This window comes from Dermacentor silvarum, chromosome 3 (genome assembly GCF_013339745.2).
Source record: "Dermacentor silvarum isolate Dsil-2018 chromosome 3, BIME_Dsil_1.4, whole genome shotgun sequence".
Classification (NCBI taxonomy): domain Eukaryota; kingdom Metazoa; phylum Arthropoda; class Arachnida; order Ixodida; family Ixodidae; genus Dermacentor; species Dermacentor silvarum.
The window spans coordinates 127628553-127636491 of NC_051156.1; the positions used below are offsets into that span (position 1 = coordinate 127628553).

The 7939-nt window shown below is 40.8% G+C and overlaps 1 long non-coding RNA gene across 1 annotated transcript; it reads left to right on the forward strand.

The window, feature by feature from the left end:
* The first annotated feature begins 539 nt into the window (after positions 1-539).
* On the forward strand, positions 540-7706 carry LOC125944535 (uncharacterized). The gene is made up of 3 exons (XR_007466261.1): positions 540-919; positions 4643-4861; positions 7141-7706. It is a non-coding gene; the product is annotated as an uncharacterized LOC125944535 (long non-coding RNA).
* Positions 7707-7939: the final 233 nt, after the last annotated feature.

Genomic DNA, 7939 nt, shown 5'->3' on the forward strand with positions numbered 1-7939 from the left:
GCATAGTTGCGCGAGCGTATGAAATAGAAGTCCCGCGACAACAGTGATACCTGTGCTGATGCTTGCTGAACGCTGGTTGTCAGCGCTTAGTTACGCAAGTTTATTGCTTCGATGCGAAATTGAAAATCTTGATAAACGTTTTCTTCCGATGAGAAATATAACGTTCGAAAATAATCGTGTTCATCATGTGCGTGCGGCGCGTGAGCTCCCGCTTTTCTCCTGAAGTTGCATAATGACTCATTTGCCTCTTTACCGATTCTTATAGCAATGACGTTTCCTTGCTTACATGGCAAGGAAACTTGTTTCATATCTACTTGTCCAAGGAAACTTGTTTCATATCTACTTGTCCAAGGAAACTTGTTTCCTTGCCATGTTTCCTTGCCTCAACGTTGTAAATAATATCTGCTTACGAAGTTTTCGGTTTACGGCAGCTTTAGAGAAAAAAATTTAAGCAATCACAGCTTGCTACTAGTCCAACTTACTTTTTAAGACAAGATGTTTTGACATACCTTATACGTAACTAAACCTGACAGGGGAAAGTTAAACTGAGTCATGAAAAAAAAAATGAATTGTTTTGTAAACAAACATTTCTTTGCTATGTGCTGCTGCGTGTCAATAATTTTACTGTGATCAAAGGGTCCCCATTATCAAGACATTCATCAGTGACTTCTACTTTTTGCTCTGTTGCCACCCTGCAATAATGCAAACATTGTTTTTGTGACTATATTTAGATGCTCCATGCATGTCTAGACAATTTGACAGCTTTATAAAGCTGTGTGCCACTGCTATAAGTTAACACAGAACTTATTTTATAGTGGCGAGGCTGTGACCCATAACAGTGCCTACATAACGGAGGAGCCACCAGACCCCTTGGCTATGCCTGCCGTAGTGCAACGTATAATCTGGATGGTCGGGTCAGGTATGTATGTAGTGTACGTGTTCCAAAAAGTAGCATCTTGGTATCATTTGTGGATAAGTTAAACGACATTAGTCAACACAGCTTACTAAATAGGCCAAATATTTATGCAACTTGCTGTTTATTTGTGTTCATAGCTGTTATGCACACCTTATTGTGTTCTATATAAAAGTAGACCTAACATGTCCTGATGTTAAGTATTTTTTCTTGCATCAATCGCTTGGCTGCAAGTTACATTTTAATTTTGCTTAGTACACACTATTTATTACTTTTCATTTTGGTTTTCTTGTTTTGAAACTGTTTCCTATGCTGTAGGATTTTATTTCCGAATTTTTAGTGTTTACACTACACTCTTGTGCAGCTTCTGCGCATATAAGAATTCAAAGTGTAATGGGCCAGATATGTCATAGGTGTAAGCACACAGTGTGCTTACCATTGTTTAACATTCATATTCACGATTATTTCTGTCTTGTTCCAAGAATAACAGCCACTGGAAAATACACATTTGATGAGCTCAAGTTTCTTGAAATGATACATTAAGGCCAGTATTCACTGTGCTGCAGTTACTACAGTTCTGAAGTGTTTTCTAGTAAGCCTGCTTTTTTCTCTCCCATTTTTTAATATTCTTGGCAAGCTATCCCCATTCATGCAAGTAGGCATTGTAGGAGTTGCGAGTCTATGTCCAGTTACATTATTTTTCTCTTTTTTTCAAGTCAATACAGCATAGAACACATAGCTAACTGGTAGGTAGTTCATTGTATTGATGCTCTATTATTAAAAAAGCACACTATTTCGCACATGTCTGCTTGCTCTTGCCATGTTTGCTGGTTATTGCAATGTTGCTCGTCAAATGAATTTGATTTCAACTACACCATACAGAACAGTCTTATTGGCTTTAGTGTAATTTTAATAGTGACAATCAACCAACAAGCCCTAATTCTACAGCTGTCAAGAAGTATTTCTAATACTTTGGGGTCCCTTTCCATATTTTCTGTTTCATCCTGTGTATTTGGTCAGCACAGTGGGCATTCGGTCTATTCATTCTGCTTGGCGCTGCTCAGGTCAGAATATGTTCAACCTGCAAGTCCAAATTATAATGATATGTGTACGACTTCATTTACTGGCTGGATGAATTGAAAAAGCATTATATCTGATTCTAAGAGTATTTTTGTCAAAAATACCAGTGTCTAGAATAAGCATCATATGCACTGCAACTCATAGTTTTAAGTTAGGTAGGCAAATATCTATAGGTATGTATACTTGTGCATATACTTTCTACATATTGGCTAGTGTTTTAGCTACACGAAACGGCCTATGTTGTCACTACTCTCTAGTCAAATTTATGGTTGATGCGCCACTTGTTTTTGTTGTGCACTTACACTTCTGTGGTGTCATAAGCACTGTAGATGCCTGACAGCTGAAGTATTGCAGCAGTAGACAGTTTTAGTTTAGCGTACGCTATGTCATTGCGTACGATATAAAATAGTGGGTCATCACTGCGCATGTGCAGAACGCTATCCGACCTCTAGCGTATGCATGCTATTTCTCAGATTTAGCATTACCGTCTGTGCGTGGTTTGTGTAGTTTACGTTAAACATGGCGGTGGTCCCCGCTGCCCACTTCGAATTGAATTTGGCGTGGCTTTTGCAGAATTCGCTTCGTTCGTAGAAAATGACTGTGTAAGCAACTTTCGCTTACCGTCAGGCCGCTTTGACAACAGTGTAATATGGTTAACCTTGTGGAGTTTTCGAGATCGCTTCTCATTTCGAACGACACGAAGCCTAACGAGGGAAACTGACATATATCAGCGCCACCTGTCAGTGAAGTCGAGAGTTAGGTGCAACGATGGCATATGGCCTCTGAGATCGGAAGATCTCGCAGGCCAACTAAAACTAATAAATGTGTGCTGTTTAGCGTACGCTGTACTATAGCGTATAGGCGTACGCTATTAGTTGCATATGCTATACTAAAACTGTCTAGTGTTGAAGCTAACTGGCACTTACTATTGCTACAGTATGCCAACAGATACCTATCACCGTATTTGTGCATTTTCTAAGAACCAGCCATGTTTTCTAGGTGAAATTTGTAGTGTACGTACGAGTTTGCCGGTCAGTTCATGTAACTTTTCAGGATAGAATTTACATGGGGAGGAAAAGGGTACCATACAACATGACTGCTGCTAACTGACCATTTATTTTGATGGAAGGATTAAAAATAGCAACACTGGATGTGTGCTTATGTTGTGCACAATTTCGTTCAGAGGGAAGGCGTAAGTTGTAATATAAAGGCATAAAATCACAATAAATGATATTTGTGTAAAAAGGAAAGTAAATATGGGCGCAGACTAACTTCAATCACTTGTCATCTAGAAAGGACGCCTTTTATTTCATGAATTGATCATGGGGTCTGGCTCGCATGTCTTGTTTATGTGGTATGCCTCACTGATCTCGTGTCAATTTTTCACCGTAGGTGAAAACAGATGATCTTAATTCAGCCTGAAGTCCTATCGCGGCAATGCACGGCCAAACAGGACGAGCAAGCTGGTCTCTTGAGTGAAATATGGGAACTTATTTGGCACATTTAGTTACCGGCCAGTCTGCTCTGTGTACATTTGACCAGTTGTGAAAAAAATACAGTGAGCTGCCTCTCATACACACTAGACAAATTTGGTGGTATCTTTAACCAAGCAAACCTCCCTTGCCTGCTCGCTTTTCTGAATTCACTTGTGAACTGTCGTGCATATCCTGCCTACTTTATTTTTCGCTGGAAATGTGCGTGCATAGCAGTCCACATGAGAATTGAGGCTTGCTGAGGTAAAGATGCAACCCAATTTGTCTTGTGTTCGTCAGGGGTAGCATAGTCTGTTCCTTTGATCATGTATATATTCAGTCAAATGTACATGGGGCAGACTGGCTGGTGCCTCAACATGTGCCCAGGAGAGCACCATAATTCACTCAAGGGAGAAATATGTTCGTGCCACTTGACAATGCACTGACACGACTGGTGCTGCGCGCCAAATTTCGATTGTTTCTCTATGGCAACCAATTGACCATCAAAATCAGTGACGAATACCACATTAAGGAAATGGGACATGTGTCAGTTGTAGAGATACAAGCTATACTTTGGCTACCACTAATTGCTGAGAGAGTGATTAGAGACAGTTACTAGGAGAGCTCTTCATCTGGTTGGCTGGCACAAACTGTACCTGTTTCTGCACTGCAAAAAGCTGAAAGACTCTACTTGGGTTCACTGAAACTGCTCTTTAAAATAAATTTGAAACAGGGTAAGCTATATAATTTTGTGTGCAGCCCCCACACTAATGCCACTGGACGTACCTGCCATTTCCGGTTACATTTATCGCACGGTTAGACATATTTCTTTTTGCTACCAGCACTTATTGACATAAAACCGATGGCCTATTGCACAAGCAATAAAAGCAGATCAAAACGCTTGGAGTAATGTGAAATTTAGGTAGGTTCATGTAAACAAAGCAAATTAATTGCTTTAATAAGAAAGTTGTGCAGACTGGGTAGGAATAGAACCTGGAGTGTGAAAGGAGCACGCTTCCCTTACGCCACGACAGCTCTTTGGTTCTGGCTGACTTAAGGTGTGCCTAGTGCGTGTCACACTGTGCACGTCACATTGCAGCCATTTGGTTGACTAAAGGTGCTTTCACGTTCCCACACGCAAGCTGTCTTAATGTGTCTCTGCCATCTTTTATTGCAGGTACACCTAGGAAATGTTGTATACATTGGCAACGATAACTGGGGCCTGTTCCAGTGCCATCGCCGGGATTCCCTGTTCTGCAAAGAACTGACATAACTGATGTGGGGAGCCCTGGCGCTCGGTGTAGGAGTATCACAGGGGCTCCTTGTCGATGCTTGAAGGACGGCAATGCTGTTGAGAAGCCGACATTGAGCCCCGATAAATTGGAAGCTGTGGGTAGTAAGTATCATTCACATTTTTTCAAGTTTTTGTAATGTTTGTAACAATGCATGTATTGCACCGAAATGATTAACTTTTCAGATGCATTTGATGCATATCTTTCGAAATGTGGTACCCCTGAGGAGAAAAAAATCATCTTCTCATGCTTGGTTTTGGCCGAGCGGTTGAATCGAGTGACAAAGTTTTTCGCGTTTAGGTAGCCTAAGAAGAAACAAAAGCAGAATTAACAAACCAGCTTATTTGTGGCTACTCATGAGTTGCATTTCTTTGTTTAAAAGTGCCTGTGAAGTGGCGCTAACCTACTTATCAGGTCCAGAATTTTCGATTAACACCGCTTCCAAAAGCTCGCGTTCTAATTTGGTTTTTTCAAGGCCAGAACTTCTGTATTCGTCATCCGCGGATAGCAACGGCAACTTTTGCAGTGTAGAGCAATATTCAACCCTTCTCCCGATATGCAACACCTGTAGCGTAGTTGTAGCTGGTCGTTCAGGCACTGAATTGCTGTGCAGATGTAGGCAACAACACAAAAGTTAAGACGAGAGACATGCGGCAACTCTTTAACAAAAAGCTTTATTTTTGCTAGCCCATGTTTATAGCTGTCAGTCACTGCATTGCACATGCGCAATTCGCACCCTTAGGAAGAAAGTAAACTGTCTGACAAGTGTACAGAAGGTGTGCTGATACACACAGAGCCAAGTCGCGAAATCTTTTCAGCCTCAATTATTTTACGTGTTAGTTGATCACCGCTTCTGCTGGAAACGGTACACTGAGCAAACAACGGTTCACAGTCACGCGAACTGCAATGACATTCAAGCCTACTGTCACGCACATTTTTCTTGACATTGTATGAGTGTTCTCTCAGCCGGTGATTGATGCAGTGTCCCATTTGACCTATATACTGTTTACCACAAGGGGGATACAATAAACCACATTGCTAACACAGGTGACAAATGGAATTTGGTGTTTTGTTGCATATGTGTGGCGTGCTGACATTGTCTTTGATTACACAACTTTAGAATGATATGCAATTTTCTTGATATTGTGAGAGCTTATGAATGTAGGGTATGACGGCCAGTTTTATGTCTGTCAGATGCAGTGACCACATGACCTCTACTCTGAAAAGCGCATGCACCGAGTGGTTGCCATGTGATCACTCCAGTATCTGACTGACTTAAAGTGGCTGTCATACCATACATTCATAAGCTGTCTCACAATATCATGAAAACTGCAGATTGTTCCAAAGTTAAAGTTGTCTTCTTTGCACCTCAGAAGCTTATAAAGTTGTGTAATCAAAGGAAATGTTTCAGGGCAGCACACAAGTGTAACAAAAAGCACAAAAATCCGTTCGTCACCTATGTTAGCAACATGAATTACTGTACCCCTCTTTCTCGTGGTAAACAGTACATAGGCCAAACAGGACGCTGTATCAATGACCAGCTGAGAGAACACTCTATAATGTCAAGAAAAACGTGCATGACAGTTGGCTTGCATGTTGTTGCAGTTCATGTGCCAGTGAACCATTGTTTGCTCGGTGTACTGTTGTCAGCAGTAGCGGTGATCAACTAACACGTGAAATTATTGAAGCTGAAAAGATTGCGCGACTTGGCTCTATGTGTGTCAGCATCTGTACACTTATCAGACAGAGTTGACCTACCTAAGGGTGTGAATTGCGCGTGTGCAATGTGATGAGTGACGGCTATAAACATGGGTCGCTGAAAATAAAGCTTTTTGTTGGAAGTCAGCACACGTCTATTGTCTCGTCTTTTCTCTCGTCAATATCTGCGCTGCAATTCACCAATATGTTGTACCAACAAGTCAAATTTATCACTCACTCATTGGAACTTTCTTTCATCACGAATGAAATGTGGTTTTGGTACCGTGGTAGAGCATTCACATCATTTGTTAATTTTTGTTTTCTTCAAAGACTGAACTGGATGTAACAAGCAGCCGTGGCATTGCAAGGAAGCTTTATGTTAAAGGAATATATTGATACTAACGTCTTAACTGCTTAGCACAATAAAGGAAGTTGTGGGTATTGTTTATTGTGCTTTCCTTGCTCTTGTGTCCAAACTTATAGCTATAATGGTTAGGTTTTACTGAAATTTGCTTTTTGATGTTTTGCATTATTCTCCTGTGTAAAGTCACTGTTGTTTGTTTCACAGTTATGCGAAGCTTAAGTTGTTTGTAAGCATTTTTATAGCCTGTTTTCACAGTAAACATGGCTTACTTCAGTGTTTCAGATGGCACTTTATAGTTAGATGTAATTGATGTCTCTGCAGGTTACCGCATTATTGACTTGGAAACCAGTGAGGTCTGGATGCAAGTGAAGCTACCGAGGGAGGCATGTGTGCATCACTTGTGCTGCTGGCCATCCTCTGCAAAAGTGATGGCTGGCAGTCAGTGCTTGGATGACTTTCTGTTACTCTACGCCTTGGGCTGTGTTGACTACTTCACACTTGCTGCCATGTCTGCAAGCTTAGGCAAAAAGACCGGCTGGATGCTTGGCAGGAGATAGTATCCAACCGCAGTGTTACTGTGTTGTGTTGTACATTACAAAGTGATGGAGGACAGTATTTGTGCTGTTATTAAGAAGTATAAATTGTGTTCTGCCATTGAAATAAGGGAACTCGACACAAAGCAAAAGATTTCGAAGTCTGACCTACATGGGAAAGCAAAATATATTGTGTTATAGTTGTAGCTGTTAGTAGAGTCTTAATATGCGATAGAAGACCTTGGTGTTTAATAGAAAATATATTTAAGTGTGTTATCAGTGTGTTATCAGTGTTTAAGTTACTGTTATGTGTCATTTGTTTGCCAGGATGATGTAAGCAGACAGCAAATAAATGCATGGTTTGAGATTATAACCAGGTTTGTCTATGGCATTCACTATTATTTAAGGTGGACCAATGCATATTCATGGGTGCATATTCAACCACCACATTCCTCCTGCACAAACAATTCCTACATACTAGCGTTTGGTCTTAGCAGCTGATGTTGGCTATTATACAATTTCTTGAAAGCACATGCAGCTACCGACACATGATTTTTAGAGCAGTAAGTCGGAAGCAAAGACTGATT